General features: G+C 41.3%; 1 protein-coding gene across 2 annotated transcripts in view; it reads left to right on the forward strand.

The window, feature by feature from the left end:
- Positions 1-18572, forward strand: part of IMPG2 (interphotoreceptor matrix proteoglycan 2) — a 901957-nt gene extending 883385 nt beyond the window's left edge. For both annotated transcript variants that reach the window (XM_069637266.1, XM_069637267.1), the window contains one exon: positions 10949-18572. The gene's annotated coding sequence lies outside the window, so the exon portion shown is untranslated. The remainder of the gene's footprint in view (positions 1-10948) is intronic.
- Positions 18573-22540: the final 3968 nt, after the last annotated feature.

The following is a 22540-nucleotide window of genomic DNA, read 5'->3' on the forward strand; positions in this document are numbered from 1 at the left end:
TTTGAGCTCAGAACTTTTAGGAGTCTTTCTTAAGATTAATTTTGACATCAATTGTCAATTCAAATGTAATTCATTTTTCTATGCTACTACAGCAAGTTTTTGTATTGTAAATTAGCTCTTATTAATCTATGTTTAGTGTGAGGATCTCACTTATATTGAGATTTACCAGTGTTTACCTTCTGTCACATTATAGCATTATATGTGGTTTTACAAATTTCGGCTGAAAAGGCTAGTTTATCACCAGTGGTTTTACAGATTTCTCCTAAAATGCCTGTTAATATACAGACATAACAACCCACTTCCCTAAGTATTTGATCCAGTGAGCAAACTCCTAAACCACAGAATTTGGTATATTGCTACCTATTATATCACTCTCATAACCTTGAAGCCGATATAACAGTAACGCTTCTGATTGAAAATCCATTGCGTGCTAAAATTAAGCTATATCAGTGGGATTGGATAAAAAACAGAGTCCTGCCTAAAATATAAAGATTTTAACTCTGACAATTTTGGCAATAAAAAACTGGGTCAATTGGCAGGATACTTACTGAAATGTCCATCCTCGATTATACGGAACAAATTCCTACGAGTCAGATTGAATTTATGGCTTACTAGGGAAGTGCTTGTCAGGCGTAATGTCATTCCAGCCGATATGAATTACTGTCGATATTGTGAGCTTCCAACTGAAAAGGAGACACTTCAGCATCTGGTGATATCTTGTAATATGCTAATTGATCAACGAGCCACATTTTTCACTAACATGATAAATTTGAATGAGGAATTGGATGAAAACCAGATTTGGAGGTTGTTATTTTCCAACAACAAATTCACTGTGATAAAAGCACTAGTGCAATACCTAGACATAATTCTGCCTTGTGAAATTAAGCTGTAATGACATCCTGTGATTAATTTGTAAATGTTAAAGGAGAATTATATATTTAGGAAAGAGATTTTTATAGCTTCTGTTAATGTTTTAATTAATGTTTTTCTTCATTTTATTTTTATCTCCTTTTATACTAACATGTAAATGAAATTTGAAAAAAAAAAACGTTGTTTTGACTTTTGAAAAGTTGACTTGTTCAGCTATATCAAAATAAAATTTAAAAAAAATATCACTCTCATAAAAAATATTTTGCTCCTCGTTTATCTCATTGATGTTTTTGTTATCTTATTTTAATCTGTTACCCAAACCATTAGCAACAATTCCTCCAATCTTTGATTTGCGTACTGATTTAAAATTAAGATTTAGTGTATCATCCAGGGGGTAGTGGGCTCTAGTCTCATTCAGTATAATACTCAAGCGCAGACTAATTTTAGGTCAGCAGTTGCGATAAAAACATAGTTGAGGGTAGATCTACTTCCCAATTAACTCTCTTAAACTTTTCTGTTAAACTCTCCTGCAGTGTTTACCGATACCTCCCATTAACAATGACCAGTCTCCAGGCTGCTAGTGTCTCTGTCCATATTTTCCCAGCCTTATTTTACCATTTGTTGTTTAAGTATTGCGGTAGTAATAAACATGTATGCATTAGGGTCACAGGCCAAAAGAACTGGGCCTCCTTTTGAATTCCTTTACAAGGACCACAGTACTTTAATGACATTTAGTAATACATATATCTGTATTCTACACGTGGGAAATTATAAAAATGTATCACAAGACAGTCTAAGACAACCTTCTTTCATCTCGAGACAAACTGCTAGCAAATAGGGGCTAACACTAATAATTCAAACTCTGTTTCTAGAGAGATCTCTGCTATGAGAAACAAGCCTGCCGTTGGCTATTCCCTAAGTACTTTAATGTCAGGCTGCAAATCTACTGATATTTCATCAATGATAGAAGGGTAACACAGCCAGACTTCCTGTAACAATATAAAGTCAAAGTCCCCTATATAGTCCAGTAACTGGCCTTTACAAAACAATTTCCACTAACCACTGGTGTTCCACAATAAGATAAGATTCCCAACCATAGTGCTATGAATGATGCAGTAGAGCTAGCTGCATGTCTGCCAGTGCCAGTCATCCTTCTCTTTTCCAACCTTGGTACTTTCCTGGTTCTGAAACTCGACAATTGTACATGGCACTGCGCCCAATTGACAACATATTTTAGGGTTACTCTTCACTAATGCCCTTTATGGTCCTGATTGACGTATCACCTTTCCTATCCTTGTTACTTTCTATATCAGGTCCTTTTTCCAATTGGTCTTGGTAAGATGAATAGTGTAAATAAAAACTCATGTCCAATAAACATTCATTTAGGGAACTAATCATGCATAATCGGAAACCCTCTCTATATTCAAGAAACTCTGTATTCAAGAAAACACCACAATTTAACACAAGCTGTTCACAATTTCCAACCACAGGTTTACAGCAATATTCCCAGAGGTACTGTTTCCCAGTACACATGCATCCACTTTTTCAGACTGTACTTTTTACTGGTTATCCTGAGTTTGTTTTCCTCTCCCTCCAGATACATACACATTTTTAAAAAATTAGTTCCCTGTGTCTTCCAAATTTACACTTTTGTTTCTGCCGTTAATCAATGGCCTCTGTTCCACAGTCACCTCTTTTGAGATTCGGCCTGCAGGTAACAGGTTATCAATCACCCATTCGATTTACCATTGCACATTTGGAAGAGTCAGGTAGGGAAGGGGATTTGGTCTATGGTTTATCTTGCATTTTATTCCGCAATGGATAACAAGGGTCCGAACTAAAGTCTTTCGCCATTTTTTATCAGCAGGGCCTCCAGATGCGAAACCTTCAAGTTCCTACATTGTAGAAAAGTGCCGATCCTGTCCGTAATACATGTGGAAAAGACAAACCGGTCTCAAACTATAAAGTGTACAGGCAAATGCTTTCTAGTCAATAGTACATCATTGTAGTAATTTAGGAGGAGGCAGCTACAAACTAGAAAGAAAGTTTAAGCACCCATCTTCCTGAACGATTTTCTAAGCTTCAGTGCCAGCAGGTTGAGGGAACGACTCTAAGCACACGATGGTAGAAAACATAGACCCTGAGCCACGGGGTTTGAAATTCACTCAATTTCTCCCAGAGGCTTAAGGGGCGCAGGGGCTTAATGCTGCATCTGTTGCTTATTTGCCTTGATGGTCATACATTGAGGGTTTGGGATCATTTAAGTTCAAATCAGAGTCACGTTGTGATATGTAGCCCCTCCGCCGGGACTGCTGAGGCTGCCCCACACTGACTGACACGGCTTACGCTCTGTCAGACGGTTTTAAACGTCCTCATCCACCATGTAGCATGATTTGGCAAAATGTGGCTTTACTGACAAGATTGCCCCGCACTGACTGACTGACAGACTGATACCTAAATAAAATCACACAACACTATATCAAGGAATTTACCGGAGAGGCATGTCCGACTGTGTGAAGCAATAAATCAATTTAAGAGAAAATGAAAACAACAAATTCAAAGTAAGCGCTACACCACAATAGCAGGCTATTTGGTAGAGAGCACATCTTATGGTTTGTTACCAGATATTCAGACACCAAATTTGTAAGGAGCTGCCAGGGTTTGACTGAAAGATTGAAATCTCCTGGCTGACGAAATCTCACCCATTTCGATCGCTACAAATAACGTCTGTGTTGAAATGATTTCAACTTCTAGTTAGAGGAACTAACACATCCCAAAACAGCTGGGCTCCTAGATACCTTACAAGCACTAAACTTAAATCAGAAAATTGTGGAAAAAAAGCAAGGCGCAAAATCAAAGCAGAGTAAACCCACTTGCTACCAAAAAAAAGCGTAGTGCACAGACAGAAAGAAAATGGTAAACAGGTAAATCAAATGCAAGCCGATTCGAACTACTCCAAAGCTCTTGGATTTGTAAAAGAAATATGGCTTTGTATCAAATAATCATATCACATAGAAAGAAAACATTAGCACCTATCTCTGATCAGGACAGTCTGAACTCTACCTAGAAGCAAAAAGAAACACTAAACACTTCATGACCAATAACAAAAGTAGAATATAACTATCTTCTCCTTGCTGCCAAATGTTCTGGTTGCTCAAAAGATATCTGTCAAACAGAAATTGCCAAAGATATAGATTCCTACTAATTTTTACTTGAGATTATTCTACAATCCAATAACTCCACCCTATTAAGTGATTTTCTGGCGGACCTGAAAATATCCTTAGATCCATAGGACCCATCAAATCTTCGACCAATTTCTCGCCTGTCATTTCTTAGTAAATTTGGGTAAAATATTGCTGCAGGCCATTTGCAGACCTTTGTGGAAGACAATGACATGTTAGACATATTTCAGGCTGGCTTTTAACCAGGCAAGGGTACAGAATCAGTTGTTTTACCTAAAGCAGACTAAATTAGAAAACTGTCTCACAATGGAGGGACTGGGGCTCTAGCCCTGCTAGACCTTCCTGCGGCCTTTGATGAAGTCAATCACTCTATTATACAGAGTTGTCTGCAAAGATGGGGAATTAACGCACTGTCCTACAATGATCTTAATCCTTTTTAGCTGATATTTTGCAGACAGTTACCATAGGAACTTTTGAATCCCATAGTTATCAACTTGACTGGGTTACCACAGCAATCAGCCCTTCCCCACTCGGTTTTTACCTTTATATTCAACCCGTTAGCTTTATACTTATACCATTTGGCATCATTTTTTATACCATTGCGGATGACACTCAGTTACTAATTCAACTTCACAATGACCATAACAAACTGTATGCTTGTAATTAGCTCATGAATGGACCAAAACTGATTTAAATTCAGTGCAGCCAAAACAGAGGATATGCTTTGTGGACAGGCAAAACCTTCACGGCTTAATTTTCCCGGGCCGAGTAGTCTTGGCTATCAATCAACACCAGTTCCCTCTGATGAACAACTCTCTGTCTCAGCACAAATAAATACATTATCCCTGTCATGCTTTGGACAGCTACAGTGTCTGTGGCAGCTTCTTCATTGTTTTCCTTCAGCCGACTATAATGAATGCATGCATTTCTACTAGACGGGATGATTGTAAAACTAAAGCTCATCATTTTAGAGAGCTCTTCCAGATTTAAGTAATCAGCTTCTTTGACCCACCTATATTCCGGATCTGCTTAAGGCTGCTAGTGCCTAGGTGCCCATTCATGGCATGTTTGTCACACTATATAAATACTCCTCACATAATATGGTTCTGTGTGACTATTAACATGAAGTAGCATATTGTCTTACATCACTACTAGTGGGACATTACGCAGCTTGTGATGGTAATATGAAGGAATAATAATAATTTAGCATTTATATAGCACTACGAACCCTCAGGTATCAACCTCGGAAGGATGAAAGGCTGAGTTTGACCCTGCCGGGATTCGAACCTGCATCAGCAGGTTCTGCAAAGATGTCAAAGCGAGTGCTCTACTCGCTGTGCTATCACTGCCACGGTAACTGACTATTATGCTTTTCGAAGGTCATCTCAAATCCCAGCCTCATTTGGTTGTCACAAGTGTTTCTAAAAGGCTTCCTAATCCACATCATCAAATGAACAAGTGTTGTAATCATGTGAAGTGACATTGGAGTATGTGTACGGTGCCAATGTCAAAGGTGGTGTATGGAGGGTTGTAATTCGCCCCACTCCAAACTTGTCCCTGCTAATATTCCCTACCATACTGTCTCTAGCCACTCTTGGCAGCATAAACATTGGTCATCATATGGGTAACATGGTAGAAAGACATCCAAACACCATGGAGCACATGTTTCTCCTGGCGCACCGTTAATTGAAAGCGTACAACTTTTACACATTCAATTAATGGTGCGCCTCATTTTCATTCAGTACGTTTACACCGCTCCCTTCCACTCCGCCATACAAATACTCCAGCATTTGGCCCGGCATGGATTTTCATGCCAATGCAAATGCTGGGGATTCATATGGAGTCTGCCTTGCTTTTTGCACCTGCAAACAACAGGCAAACCCATGCAGGGATAACAGAAGAGTGAGGCTCACACTTCTGGGAAAGCCCAGTGACTTTATTTATACATTTATATACAGGAGGAACAATGCTCTTTTGATCACAAATGAACATAGATAAGAAATCAGATGTGACGAGAGCTTCTTACAATAGGTGGAGTTTAAGGAACATTCTGAGCAGGTTGTGGAGGGGAGTAAATGGATCAGTCACCGGGGACAATGCCTAAGTGGACTTACATAGGTTAAGGACAGCCAACATTGGAGATTTTTAAGTGCCGGTAGGCAGTATGGCCAGTTGAGCTCGGGATGTGACCATAAAGGGTGAAGTGCTAGAGCGGAGGCAGAAGAAGTAAGGGACAGAGGCAGGTTAAAATGTTTGGTAGCAGACAAATGAGAGGTGGGTTAATAGAGTAACTCGGAGGCGAGGAGGAAGGCTTTTCATTTGGTTTTGAAAGAATGTAAATGGACTGTTTCTCGGATGTCCAGGGGAAGAGAATTCCATGCAAGTGGAGCAAGAAGAGAGAAAGAGCAAAAACGAGAGAAAGCACAGGGAGGGTGAGGGGCCACAAGGGTAGTTGCAAGACATCTTGTAGAGTTGGATGGAGGAGGATCGATACAGTGGTACCTTACCATGGATGGATTTGTGAATCAGGAGAAGAAATTTAAATCTGGCCCTGTTTTGCATTGTCAGTCATCCAGCCTGGTGACGGTACAAGGAAGTAGGTGTGAAGTGAGGGAGTTCAAAATGAGTCCTGGTAGCGAAGTTAATGATCTTGTTGAGAGGACAGAAAGCATAGTTGGGGAGACCAAAGAGGATGCAGGCACAGTAGTCCAGTTTAGAGAAGACCCAAGTGGTTAGGAGATGCTTGGCGGTGTTGAAAGGAAGGATGTCCCTGATTTTCCTAATATTTAGCTGGTCAAGTGGCACAGGGAGTAGATCGCTCGCTTTGACATCCGTGCAGAGCCTTCTAATGCAGGTTTGAATCCCGGCAGGGCCAAACTCAGCCTTTCATTCTTCCAAAGTCGATAAATGTGCACCACACACCGTGGGTAATAATAAGCAGCGGTAAATGGCAAAGGGGATACCTGAGGGTTTGTAGCACTACATAAATGCTAAATTATTATTATTTAGGCGGTTGAGGTGAACTGCTGTTCTAGTTTTGGAGATGAAAGTAGAGAAGGTGTGTGAAGGGTCAGAGATGATGCCTCGGTTTCTAGCTAAAGAGGAGTTGGGGAGAGTGTCTGGTGGGAACTGGTTAGGCAAAGGAAGAGATGAGAGAGAGCTTTTGGCAGGGAAGAAGAGCACCTTTGTTTTGGTGGAGTTTAACACCAGAGAGTCCAAAGCCATCCAATATTTAATGGCAGAGAGACATTTGGAAATAATGAATAGAGAGATCAGAAAAAGAGAAGAAGGTTTGGGTGTCATCCACAAATAGTTGGTACGAGAACCCAAAGGAGGAGATTAGTGCCCCAAGAGCAGAGGTGTAAAGTGTAAAGAGGAGCGATCCAAGACAGAGCCTTGTGGAACACCAACGATTAGAGGAGTAAGTTGAGAGGTGGTGTTGCTCATTAGACAGAGAATTGGCGAGGTGCGAGGTAGGATTCAATCTAGGCAAGGGCTTGATCACGAATCCCAAGAAGAAAGAGAGTAGTAAAGAGATAAGAGCGAGGGTGAGTCACCAAGTTTTACAGAATTAGCAAGAGAGTGGTAGGCCCTCTACTGAAAATGAACATTATTCAAATAACACGTGAAATGGCATTTCCCTTCACTCAGGAGGGTTTACAACCACGTTTTAGCTCACTGCACAAAGGTGAATGAAAAATGACACCCAAACGTTTGTACTGTCTATTCATACAGCACACGCGTCCCACAAACACACTTGAATGCAGTTTTACAACCAGGGACCCCAGGCCCAACCTCATGAAGGGATACAAGGGGAGTGAGATTGACAGGTGCAATGGGATTCAGGAGTGTAAACAGCGAGGAGAAGTTAGGAGAATGGCAGTACTTTTGTACATTTGTGGATATTCCAGAACCACACCCCGAGCTCAGTCAAACCTATTTGCGTGGCTTTCTGTTGTATCCAATAAAGAAACTGAACCAATACTTTGGCTTGGATTTGTCTGTTGATTCATTAGGTCAGTGGTAGCATTGGAAATGATTGAAGGTAAGCTACCAGTAGGTCTGGTAGAATCATCTCGTGTAGAAGAAGAGGCCTTTTCAATCACTCCATTTTGTCAACTCCCACTCCTTTAAAGGGATATTTCAAGGATGAAGATGACCATGGTGCTGTGTATATTCGTCTAAGTAGGACAACACAGCTGCTCCCCTTGATACATCTAAAGCCTAGTCCAACCCTACAAGCAGGGAGGTAAGGGAGGGGGGGTGAATGAAAGTCCTTAACAGCACCTGTCACAGTTCCAGAAGAGGCTTGGCTCTCAATACAGCAGGGACAAGATACTCCAGTGTACTACCTATTGTGGAGAAAATCACTAAGAATTGTTACTGGAACAAGGCAGACTGTGTCGGTTCCACCTCCAAGACAAGACCTGGCCATGCAAAACATGCAAATGAAACTTGCACACCAGGAGGGAGTGAAGTTTGAGTACACAATGCAAATCTAGCTTGTGGAATATTTCATATAGGGTAGGGAACAAAGGAAAACTGCCTCTTGTCCAGGGCTAGTATCAGGATGAACATCCATGCATGTCTGTCATAAGGCATCATGTGATATCTTGGGTATAAGGAAGGCTCTCTGAGCACCATGGCTATTGTTCATCAAAAGTCCCTGGGGACCATTGCCTTTTCTTTTTTCTCGAACAAATATTAGTAGTGTTTTCACCTTTATAGAGAAATAAACGGTCCAATATTTTTCACAAATAAATCAGAAGTCTCCAATATACAAGTGACGACCACCCACAACCTCTCTCCCACCATACTCCATCTGCAACGTCCCTCTGAATGTACACAATGAAAACATGTATCGTGTCCAAGACTTTAAAGTAGCTCAACCAATAGATATGTAGAAAATCTGCCTTTTTTCTTTTGTAAAAACCTCCAGTTTGGACTCCCAGGGAAAATTCAGGGTTCCCAAAGAGGGTTGTGAAAGGTGAGGGAAAGGAGATAAGGTTTCATTTAGTATCAACCAAATCCCACGTATCAAAACAGATCTGGTGACTGGATTCATGTTAATTGAGTTTGGTCTATTAGCTGTAGGTAACCAAATCAGGTGCCACATGAGTTTCCCACTGAGCGCAAAGTCCATTTTTCTCCACTGTTTAGTAGGCAATTTTGTATTCCAGCATCGAGAAATGTGCAGATGTGCCACAATATAATATTTGTACCAATCATGGGGACGCAGTCCCCTGTCCGGTGGCACAAGAAGGAATTTCTTTTTGATCCTTGGTTTTCTCTCTATCCAAATGATTATTAGCATGTCTTCTTATAAGTTTAGCAAATCCTGTTTAGGAAAGTGTGCGGGTAGTGCTTTAAAGAAATGCAATAATTTAGGAAGAATGTTCATTCTTCCTAAATTATGGGATGTTAAGTCGTCCAAACCATGATATAACTAGTTTGTTCAAGCACCCAGATTATCTCTAATGAAGATAAAACAGTGCTGGGTCGTTGAATTCATACAACTCTTCTACTGTAAGCCTAATCCTTGTATCCAGATAATTTATATTGCTCAGCTATTGGCCCAAGAGAAGGTTGCCCAGGTCCACCACACTAAGATTCAGATCCTGCTATTGAAAACAGATCCGCTGATTTGATTGTCTCTCATGATGGGCCTTTCCAAGCTACTGTCAACTAAACTGCGCTGTTTTTGTAAAAAACATCATAGGGGATTATGAATGTCTATTTTTGTAGGTCTCCTTAGATTTCATGCCTAGCAAAAGGCAGTGGTCGCCGTCAGGATTGTGACTCTCCAGGCCGGCTAATGCTTTGTGTTACAGCTGCTCAGATTCTAATATCATGAAGGATTGCTCAGACATATCCAGCTCAGTGACTGCATGCTCTATAGAAGATTCAATGCTAGGAAAAGGTTTGGCTTTAATGATGGAAGAAAGAGGCTGAGAGTTGAAGTATTTGCTAGGAATAGGGTTAAAGTACATTCAATTCCAACACTTAAGTGGTGCCAAGAATTTTACAATCTATTTGCGCAGTAACAATATCTTGCAGGGATAATTTCTGCTGCAGCCCATAACACAAAATTCAGGAGTGGGCTGAACCCTTTACTAATTGGCGTTATTTAATTTATGACAGGGCCACAGATACCGCAGCATGTACGGCCTGGGGGATGGATGACCTACCAAACGTATCACCACAGGATGATGTGGTCAAATTAGAGAGATTGATTTTCGATCTGGTTTGCCTCTTTAGGTGCGCAGTCAGCTCCATTCAATCTTCCCATTCTTTCGGGGTTGTCTGTAGTTCTAATGCTGAAACCGATATTTTAGAAGAAGCTCAGACCGAAGGGAGTGAGCTAAGCAGTTCTGGTGAGGTTTTTAACATGTGCTCTCGGATGGATGAAGCAATGACTAATGTCTAATATTTTGATGTAATACTGCATGATATGATATTTATATATCATATAAATATCCACCCAGAGGTTTAAAAGCGCGGACCCGGGGATTGAACCTGTGGTGCTATGTGTCGTCTTGTTTCCAAGGCGAGCACGTTGCCCTTGAGCTATCCTCCCGAGTCAACACTGACTGGCATGTGTGCCTTTACATTGATGGATGACTTTAAATTTGACAGGGAAAACCAATGAAGGATGTACGTACTCTGTAATCATAACTTGGCAATGCTGAACGTATTAAACATTGTCAATTTGTGATGAGAGGTCTTGGTAGTCGAGGACGTAGAAAGATGTTACAACTCTACTGCCAATCACTATATTGTTTGTTGTTTTTTTTAGATATAACATTATATTATAACTCAAGGCTATCAGAAATGTTTATTCCTAAATGCAATACAGCTGTGAATCCTGATGTATATGTGCCCCGTTTTTTTTCCAGAAAGTGAAGACAAAGAAAAGACATTATACAATGTGTAAAGGCTGAAGCGGACCTCACTCTTGCCATTCAAAAGAAATCCCAACATAAATGCAACGCACCAACGTTTGCGCCGTCCGGCTAAAACCGTGCCACCTATATCATTCCAGTGCGGGCTGAACTGGACAATGCATGAAAAATGGCTGTGGATATTTTTAATAAATGGCTGTCTTTTGGGGTGATGCTTCCATTTCACATAACTTCATTAAAAATAAAATAAACTAGATTTTTGCAACCGAATATTGTGAGGGTTCAACAGTAGGACATTGCCAGATCCATGCAGAGAGCGACGGTTGTGAACAGCCCAATAAACAGTCTTTTATTGTAATAGTTTTCTGCAAGAAGATTCAATTTGTTCATCAAATGAAAGAATGCTTATTCGCAACGTTAAAATCTATACTCCTGAGTGTGGATGATTTTAGTCTCTGAGTTGGAGACTTAGGCCCTAATTCACAGTAGTGGTTTATAATGGCAAAACCCCATTAGAAACGCTCTGTGAACCAGGCCCTGAATCTTGTATACACGTGGACACATTCTCTCTCTGCTTTTCATGTCCACACGCCATTAACATTTCCTAAAGCCTTTATCAATCACTTACCATGTTTCAGAAGTAAATATTTGTACATTTGTGTTTTTTTTTCCATCAAATGCTCTATATGTCTGTGTTCTCTCATCAGAGAGGCAATTGCGTTCTCGACAAAAACCTGGGATTCAATGAAACAACAGAATCCAATTTGTGTTAACTTTTGAGTACATTGTAATGATCTTTTGCTTGGTTTGTTGTACTAACGCGTGCCCAATTTCTTTGGAAGCAGCCTTGTTCAGGACATTGTAAGTCTCGGTTATCAAGCAGTGTTTACTGTACTGGAAAAACAATGTTGTATTCCATTTGCGAGCAAAATGTTCCATGACTCATTATTATGCAGAGCATGGGTGTAATATGGCATCTGTGACAGACCAACCATTGGCTCATCTGCTTCAGATCAGCAAGCCAGCCCTGCATTGGAATATGATCGGCATGACCCAGGAACCCCTTCCTTATCGATAATGGCAAGGAGTGGGTTAGATACAAGGGAGATTTCCAAATCTTGTATCTTGCATCCACTGACCGGCTTATCTTGCATCATCGCATTGGCCCGATGTAGGTCATAAAAAAGAAACAACACTTACTTTGTGAAATGCACATGGGCTTGCATCCCTGTTCACTCTCTCCATACTCATTATAGTTTGCATCTGATGTACAGCCGCCCTGGGCAATTTTGGAGGCTCCTAGTGGTATGTCTGCTTTCAAAACAGTGCCCATTATCTGTTGTGATGTTTTTGTATTTTCTACTGATTTTATTCCTTTTAGGTTTATTGTCTTTCAAGTCTATAAACTCCCTTATATTTTGTTGATTATTGTGTAATGTCTTTTCTAACAGCAATATAGATTTATGTACGATACCCCAATCTTCAAATCATGCTGGTGCTTCGTTATGAGTATTGTGTTGAAGTGGAAAAGCAGTAATTTTAAATACCATTTGTTTTTAAACTAGTTCCTAATTAAGAGTTGATATTGACATTGCATGGGGTACATAGAGGGAGGCATGCATGGGGTAAATATGGGCCATTACCTAAGGCGGGATTTTCTGTAAACACTGTCCCATAAATATTCCTGCTTACTCTGTTTGCTTTAGATCAGATTACAGTTGTCTGCCATAGCCTGATATGCCTCAGAAATGTACAAAGTTTACTATCTCCGGGGCGATCGGGGGGCCAGGGGGGATGGCGGGTGGGCAGCTTGGCACTAAAGCTGAAGCAGAAAGAGGGCAAAACCTTTGAGTGACAAGTGAACTAGTCGGATCTATGGGATCACCGCGACCACATGTAATTGCGACAGCCGAAAATTGTGACTTATTTTTTATTAATCCCCTTTACACAGCATAGATATGCGGGGGAGACCCTCCGCCATCCCCCCATATTTCTATAATAACCCATTACCCCCCACATATATATGTGGTGTAAAGCGGGTGTTTAAAAAAAAAAAGTCGGCATTTTCGACCGTCGCAATTCCCAGGTCGACATTTTTGTACGATTCCCACTAGTCCAGTCTTAATGGCACGATGAAAGGAAAGACAGCCCAGAACTAAGATACTGGAGAGGGGCTAGGAATGACAGAATGTCAGTGTTAATACTTAGAAGGCACAACTTTTGTTGAGTTTATGACAGAAGGAAGGAATGTCCATCAGGGAGAAGCTTAAGATACCAACTTCTCTATGAGACAGCCATGACGTAGAGTGCACTATCTGCAGTGCACAGTTAGCTGAAGGATACAGGTTCCTTGATAGGAAGCCAATGCAACAAGTGCGGAAGGGGAGTACTATGGGAGTAACGAGGTGGACTGGGATAATCTTGGGTGTAGCCTCTCACAATCTGCATCTTTGGGATGATATAGGTAGGGCGACCAAGAAAGAGGATTTATCATAATCTAGGTTAGGTGAACCCGTTGTGCAGACAGCTGGATTATTTAGATCTGAGTGAAAGCAGGGGAGAATCCACTTCAAGACCTCACTGTAAGAACATGAACCCGACACAAAACCTCTCTCTGGAGCATTAGAGAGTGGGTTGTCACTTATCTCTTCAGTAGCCACTGAGAAAGCAATGGTTACACTATTTTGGTGGGCCTACGTTCAGATGTGCAGCGTTCGGCTATCTAGGGCGCTTCATCTATACTGTGGGAGAAGATGAAGATAATCCTATTGAAAGCATCATTTGCTGCTCCTATTCGCCATGTCACAGTATCTATGTATCTGTCAGTTGCAGAAAGGCACACTCCTCTTGATGACTTGCTGGGGGCCTGCTCTGGTGTCTTATTGTATATGACAGCTTCCAGTGATAAAGAACAAGAACATGCAAGTCATCGTATCATTTGAACATGGAGTAGAGCTTGGCTATTCTGATATCACTCTGGTTGGTGGACTCTTCGGTAGGACTTGCAAACATGAAAAGCTAATTCCTATGAACAGTTGCGGCTGCTTTGTGATGTAGGAGATCTACTAAGGCATCCAAAGAGGCATATTGGCGTGGGGTGCTTTACAGTCCCTCCAGTAGACGTGTTTGGATTCCCATATTCACGAAAGTTATATGCTTTCTCTTTAAAGGAATCCCTGGAAAATTATATGATAGTCTGATCTGGGGTTGCTCTGCTATCGTACACACGTCAACTCCCCTATGGTGCTAGGGAGGTTGATGATGCTTCCATCTAGGGTGAGCACAATACTTGTAAACATGGGGACCTTAGTAAACATGGGATCGGGGCTTTGGTAAACATAAGCCTCTCAACTGGGGCCAGCTAGCGTGGTTAGGCTAGTCTATGATGTGAAGGTGAGAAAGTACCCCTACCTTCTCTAAGATATAGGATGACATTGACATTCTAATAATGGAGAGCCAGCTAGCAGTCTCTCCTCATGAATGGAATTGGCAGTGGTATTAGAGCAGATCAACCTAGGGCTAGTGGAATGTTAACCTATAGAATGCATGGTCTCAGACTGTACTTACACACAGCCGCTGGCATTGCTATCGGCACACCATGGCTATGCATCCATTTAACACACAAATGCTTGGGTCCCTTCTCTGGTGCTCACTGATAATGTAGCACCCGCATAGGGGAATACATAGGAGATAGTTAATGAGCGGTGGGCTCAACCACCACTCGCTGACTGTTTCTAGTGAATGAGTGGCCTCTCCAATGCCAGGGGGAGGAGTTCTGAGACTGCCATCAGTCTGGGTGTAGTCTTGGACTCGGACTGCACAGTGGGCAAGAGCTGCCGCCACCACCCTGAGAGCCTCTGCGCCGGTGTACCTGTATTCTAATTCTGGACTGGAGCCAGAAGCCACTCACTGGTCCCAATAGTCTACAGACGTATTCCGGAATCTCTATTTCACCTCCCAAATGAAGCCCGGAGAAACAGGCTACGTTGAGAACATCTTTTGGAGCTTCTATGCCTCTGCTTCTGCAACGCATGCACACCCTCACACAACAAAAGGGGATTCTCTCAGTATGGGGTGAGCATGCCAACATGCAAATTAGGGAGCCCACGCACTTTTGAATGGATTCCCTTTGCAAGAGTGGGCCTCCATTTGGTTCTATAGAAAGAGCAATGCAGTGAAAGTTAAACGCAGGAAACTTTCAAACACTGCAAAGCTTGTAGAAGAATAATTTACTGACTGCATGCTATTCTTGCTATCCACACACCAAATGTCTCTGATAAAGATGCATTGATTTCAGGATCTCTGTGAGATTGGGGGTTTAATAATCCAACTAACAGCAGACGTATGTCCACCTTCCTAGTAGAACATTCCAGATGATATCTTAATTCGTCTTCTCATCTGGGGAACATGAAATATAATTCCCTGAGCTGAACACGTTTGAGTGGCTTTAAAACACACAGGTGTAGCAATTGTGTCAGGTCAACAGCATTACTTCTGCCCTGTTGTATTCATGGTATGAAAAATGTGGAATCTTTATTTTATTGTCTCCTGTTAACAGGAAGAACATTTACACTTCCAGAGATCCAGCCATTACCCTTGCTAAAAGGCCTGTGACAATTTACCACCATCCACCATCCCTTAGTGGGCTGTACCATCTGATGTGGGCATGCAGTGCTTAGGAAAACATTGGTGGATCCGTGGCATTTCACTATTGCTCACAGGCTGCTTCGCCTTCAGAATCGTAAATAACCTGAAAAATGTAAGCAATGAGCGAGGAGTGACTGCGTTTCCACCAGGGACCTCTATGCCCATTTTACCCTAAAGCGTTTCACAAGATTAAGAAAGGCAGTCTCTCGGGGATTGGTTGAGATGTATGGCCACTCTGAAAGAGTTTGAACAAGTGGTTTTGACAGTGGTATTGTTCTGTATAAAATATTGCAGACTTTGAGAACGCACAAGGTTTTTAGGCAATGCTCAGTGAGATTATATTATTATGTAGAAGATCGCACACTTTGGTTAAGGAGAGTCTTGTTTTATGGTTTTATGAAATCATAAAAGGACTCAGTCTAACTGAGAGCTGTTATTGTTTTGTGGCGAAGGCATCTTCCCCAGACTTAGAACCTTGCATACATTCCTGATTCCCCAAAATATACAAATGAATTCCACCCTAGTCATGGTATGGCCTGGATTCATGGGATTACTATAGACCTCACAGACTTTCATTCTTATTGATGCATAACACCTGAGGTCTCCTTTAATTTGAAGAATATTGAGATGCAGTTTAAATCGCTTTGGCATATTTAGCATACACCACTTCTGTGTGATCTTTTCTAAAACATCCTTATCGCATCTCCCACTGCACCTACACATTCGTGCAATAGGAGTGGCATAAAGGATCTCTGTCCCTCCGTACGCACTGGCCGCACCTGCACCACTGACTCTCCAGGGGACACCTGCAGAAGCTTTGTCCATATTCCCCCCAACCCCTCATTCTGGCTCACCGTTGACATTATCCACGCCCACTAGCCTCCCCATGAAATCCCTCTCACTACCCCCTCCACATCCCCATCCCTTTTCCCGCATCTAGCTCCACTCCAAAGTCTGCCGGCACCCCTCCTTGACGCCCTTCTCTACCTCTCCTCTTTCGCCGGCTGGCCCCTCTTTTTTCCTTTCTCTTCCTTGGTTTGCGCAATGGATTCTTCACACATGTTACACGTGTAATTTCTGTTAAGCAATATAAAGGCACCCCCTATACAGCAGATCATTTATTCTATATGGCTCCGACAGCCCCTTTTAACTGTCGAAGGAGTTGCCGACTATTGGGGACCATGGGTCATAGGTTTGGTCTTGTCTGCTGGCTCAAATGTCTTGGGATTATGGGGTGCAGGATCTTGCTAAATTACCTAGCTGTACCAATGGCCTTTCTCTCACACTCATACTGTTTGGGATCTCTCTTTTGGAAAACAGGATCACTGAGAAAAGATTGTTTCACATGATTCTGTTTGCTGCACAAAATTCTATATTAACCACTTGGAAAACCGCCCAACCAATTGATCTTCACAATTCGGAAAGCTGAGCCTCCCATCTATCCATGCTGAAATGTATATGTTCTATGAAACGAAGCACAGGCAAGATATCTAATAGGTTGTAGGAGCTTTTTTAACGACTATACATATGGTGGCTCGAGTTGCTGCCCCTCCTTGGTGTCATTGACCACCGTTCTGCTTAGAACTCTAGGATGGCCTGGCTGCTAGGTCTTGTATGCCAAGATTTAGTTCTTATATTATCTGTCTCATGTGTGGGGTCCTGTGCTGTGGATGTTAACTAATATAAGATCTGTAGCGCAATTAAAATCTCCATGGTAACATGTTGTTTACTTCTTCTATTTCCTCTGCACTGACGAGGATGGGCTCACGCATGTTTGTACTCTGGCCTTAGGCAATTGTATTCCAACCTGAAAACTTATTTATATTTTCTTTTTTTTCTGTGTTTTTTGTATTACATATTGAATGGTTTATGAGGCTACACGTCCGCTTTTCTTTTTGATACTGTTTCACAACTGTTTTGATGCAGAAAAATGTAATAATGTACCTTTAAAGCGTGTATTGAAAACATATAATCTACAAGAACACTATTATCTGAAATCTGATTGCACTGCATACTTAAACAGTGTATAAGCACAACGATGCCACATCTCCAATTTCCACCCATATTGAAGTTTCTAGAACAAACATTGGTGTAGGAGGAATTTTCTTATGTTACTTGAATCCAAGAGTGTTGCACTGAGGTTATGCAATTGATTGACCGCCAGGAAGGTCTTCCACATCTCTTTCAATTCTTCTGGCTTATCCTGTAGCTTGTATTTGAGATGGCAGTGCAGTGGTATTGGCCATGGATACAGATCATTGATCAATAGCCAGGATATAGTAAGGATGTCACAGCGGAATGTATAGGGCAGCCTGAAGATGGGATTGGGAAGACATCCACCCAGGGGCGTTGCTAGGGAGGGGCTAAGGGGGCTATAGCCCCTGATCTTTTGGTTGTAGCCCCGGATAGAATCTCAGGAGCTACAGCCAAAAGACTAGCTAGCCCCCGGTCCCAACAGTTCCGACATCAGCTTAGCCCCGGGTCTTTTCCAGACCTAGCAACTCCCCTGCCGATCCACTTGTGTCAGAAGCTATTCCAGGCTGTCGTGTGTGTTTGAAACGTGCAATTTGCTTTTGCTTAATATGAGTTTCAATGCCGCCACATCTTTATCTGGAATATGGGTCACATTCTCTATGCTAAGATCATATACATTTAATGCCAGTTTACACATTCCACAGAACAAGCGGTTGTAGTTTCTGCTGTGAATTTAGGGAGGAGTGGTGATAAAAAAATGTCTCACTGCGTTCATTGTTTTCTTTTGATTTAACTGTACAATGATATTGTTACAATTGCAATATGCACCTTTGCCTCTAAAAAATGAATAAAGACCCGAGTTGCATGGGAAGACGCAGATCTGCTTCCATCACTGAACCAGTGCTACAAAGATGCATTTCACTTTCCATACAACTAATATTTTTGTATATATGAATGTCTGCTTTTTTTCAACAATAAACATGATATGTTTCAAGAATTGATTTTCGGGCTTTTTCATTGTTGAAATTGAACTTTGCTGATGCAAACTTTGACAAATCGACAATCCACTGTTCCAAATGAATGCATGTTTCATCTGTCCCATTTATTGCAGTTATAAATACCTTTAGTCAGTAAGTGTCAGGGACATTCCGATGGAATTTCTTCTTGCTATGGAGTAAATATTTGGTCAGAATTGGTATAAGCGAGTATAGCCTGATCCCCTCCCCAGGAACTTTGAAGAGTTCCCCTCGAAGGGTTCCCCTCGAAAGCCTGTAAAGTTACTGGTTGTAATGCTGGATATTTTGCCAAATGTTTCAGGAAATATTGGATAAAAAGCCATGGGGTTTACAGGCTGTCCTGTGGGTAACCCATGACATAGTCCATTAATGCTGACAGTAGTTGAAAGTATTTTACTGCAGCAATGTACATGGGGCCAAATATTGTGTGCTCAATGGGAATGCCGATAGTGCCTAGTGGACAGTCATGCCTCTATTCATGTCAAGGAGAAGAGTATTATGCGCTCTATGTATCCTTTGTTGAATCTGTTGCAAAATAAATGATATATGAGGGAGGGCAATAGAAGGGTGCAATAATCCTACCCTCTTTGCCATTAATAGAATTCTGACCCGGGGAGGACTGGCAACATTTAGCATAGGGGGCAAATATCATTTTCTGGCCAATGTGGTGGTGCAAATCCAGACAATGCAGGGGCAAGTTCCAGAACAGGTAAACTCAATACCAACCTCTACCCCCACACATTCCCCAGTATTTCTAGTAGAATGTATTGACATGACTTTCCTTTTATGCAACATATCTTTCAATTATGAAACTAGGCATCCTGTATCCCTACTAGCACACATCATGTAAAACGTTAAGATTATTTACGGAGTAACATTATAGATTATAAACCCATATGAGTGCAGATAGTTAGGGAAAATAAGGCACAGTGATAAAAAGTGATCTTCACAGAATAACATAATGTAGGAAGTTTGGAAGGTAAAAAAGTGAGACATATCTTCTTTTTCCACATTTTCCAATTTAGAAATCAGATGAGATGTCACCTTCTCCCTTTACATCTTTAATATTAGAAACACTTTCGGCAAGTTGTTATTCAAGGGTTAGACTAGTACACAGTTCAATAAATCTAGCTTTCAAAGCACCAATGTATTTACAAGAGAGAAGCATATTAATTGCGTGTATCTTGAGGTGAATGTATCTGAGGATACACACAATTTTAAAGACTAAGATTATAACTATAATGAAAACTCACTATAATTATCTTATTCTATACAATTGTGTGCACTTTGAAAACCCCAAGTCATATGATAAAGCAACCTGAAACAATACAATAGTGGTCTTAATTGAAACAGATATTCATGAAGCAAGTATGCATCACTTTGCCAGAAAAAAGAAAGGGGTTGAGCCAGTCCAACAGTCAGGTGCAGTGGCATGCACGTCAGGCACAGATCACAGCAACGTCAACATCCTGACCTATTTTTTCAGAGGTATACATCTGTCTCATTTAACCTATTTTCCTTAACCATCACCCTCCAGTGTCCTTCCCTTGCACCACATTTGTGATGCACCTCGTTCCTTACATTTCACTTTCAGACCTCTGTTCCTCTTTTTCTCGATCCTTTAACCTTTAACTCATTCCCTTTCCCTTACCTTGCATGCACCCCTTCCCTTTCCCACATTGCTCAGCCACCAATTCCTTGTGAATCACCCCTTTTAATTGCCTGGCACACCAAGCCCCTTCCATGCCTTCATTGGTTCAGTTTCCCTGGCTCAATTGTAGACATTAGACCACCTTGATCACGTGTTCACCAGACCACCCCTTGAAATCATTATCTACCTTTATTTGTGACCATACCGGGACAAGATATTGGGATTGCATGCCAGACTCATTTCCACAACCTCGCAGCAATGACCGGCCCACAATCCACATGTATTGAGAAATATCCTAGAGAGTCGAAACACATGTTGGCTGACTTCTAACAATAAATATAGCACCAACAATGGTTTTTAAGACTGCCTTATTACAACAATAATACTTATTGAATCACCCAGCGCTAAGGTGAACAGGGAACACTCTCCTATTCGAAACCTAACACTTGAAGAAGGAAGGGCACCTTCACAAAATAACCTCATCACTAGCAGTATTGTAATCCATTTAAAGTACTAGATGATGCGCAGTGACCTACTTATTCTACCACCCTGCAATTACTTGATAATTGTGTACTTTGGAAGCCCAAGGTTTGAATGGCAACAAATATTTTGCTTGTGGCTGCAGCCTAAAGTGCTGTACTGAATTACATCAAACCTGCGCGAGCAGTATCATTAAGGACCCCAAAGCATGCTTTTTTTTCAAATCTGTTTTTTGTTTTATTTTTCCAAAGTGTCCACATGTAAGTATAAAAAATAGTGATGTAAGTTTGTTTGGTGCATGGATAATGGGCCTAGCCCTCAGCAAGGACAAATGCCTACTCTGATTTACTTATTGGGGCATGCAGCATTTTAAGCCAAACTAGGGTGTTTCAGGCCTCCCACCTTGGCATCCCTTGGCACTTTCCTCATGGGCTCCCATGAGCAGTTGTCTATCCATACTGCACCTTTTATTCATGAAGTTATCTCACTGCACAATGCATATGTGCATTTATAGGAGCACTATGTATAATTTTCTGGTATAAGTATGGGAAATGTAGATGCAAAGGATTTGTAGAACATTGTAAAGTGGCAGTTGGTGGGTGGTAGCTGAATATGTCAAAAGGCTATATGTAAAGATTTTTTAAAGTGATTAGTGGATATATGTGTGAATGGTTTAAAGCAGGCAATGAGGGAGAATTACAAACATAAAAGTAAAAAGAGTAGAAGGGCTGTCTTGTGTAATGGTTTGAATGTGCAATCTGGGTTTTCTAATAAGTCATGGGCTAGACTGGGCAATGCAGAGACTGTGGATAGTTGTAAAGGGCAATGGAGTTTAGTGTATACCAGAGAGAAGAATTTCGGACAGAAAATTGTTTTGATGCTTTTTTCTTTTTCTGTAGTATAGAATTATCCATTATTTCCATTAGCATAGTAGAAAATGCTAATGGAATGTTGGAGAATCTTATTGAATCTAAATACTTCACTGAAAAATGTTAAGTAGATGTAGTCTAAAAGCTTATTTTTTAGTTCTATTTGAAAACTGTGAAAGGTGGATCCTAAATGAAACATTTTTATGTTTTTTGTTTTTGTTGCAGGAGAGGCCAGAAAGTAAGGTGGAGAGAGAAATGAGGGAAGGGGCACCAATCACAAATACGGAGGGGCAGGTGGACAGGGGAATATGTTGCACAAGTGTTACATCTAAGGTAGGGGGCAGTGTTTCTCATGCTCCTTGATTGCAGCCTTAAAAGCACTTTGAAATCGAAATTGCTCTCCCCTGCAGAGTGGTGTGTTGCAGTATATACAGAGTACTGTTGTTTTCGAAAGAAAGATATAGATCAACAGCTTCTTTTATTGCTTTTAAGGTAGCCGGTGGGATTTTGTGTCCCACAGAAGTAGTCTGTGTGGTAACAGTATTGGTTGAGGAAGGTGAGGGAGAGGAAGACAGCCTACTACTTCCTAAGAAAGGAATAGCTTTTCTGAGAGCATTGTGGTGGTTGGATTTGATGTGGCGGCACATGGAGGTGGTTCCATAGGAGTACTGCCCAGGTAGTCCACGACTGCGTACAACGTCACACTCACTCAGTGCATTTCACTTTGGTAGCTTTCGCCTTTAGCATATTCCCAACACTGGAAAAGAAATGCCACACCTATGATTCTCTCTGGGTGCTAGAGGTAGGCACTCATTTCCTGGTCCTCTTCATTCTCTTTTGAAGTATTGCACTTCTTTCGTTGTGTAGGTTCTCCAACTGGTGTTGGGAGCTCCTGGGGGTGTGGGGGAGGGGAGAATGGGAATAGCGGATGCCATTTTTTTAAGATAAA

Source organism: Ambystoma mexicanum, chromosome 7p (genome assembly GCF_040938575.1).
Source record: "Ambystoma mexicanum isolate Mex_15411 chromosome 7p, UKY_AmexF1_1, whole genome shotgun sequence".
NCBI classification, from domain to species: Eukaryota; Metazoa; Chordata; class Amphibia; order Caudata; family Ambystomatidae; genus Ambystoma; species Ambystoma mexicanum.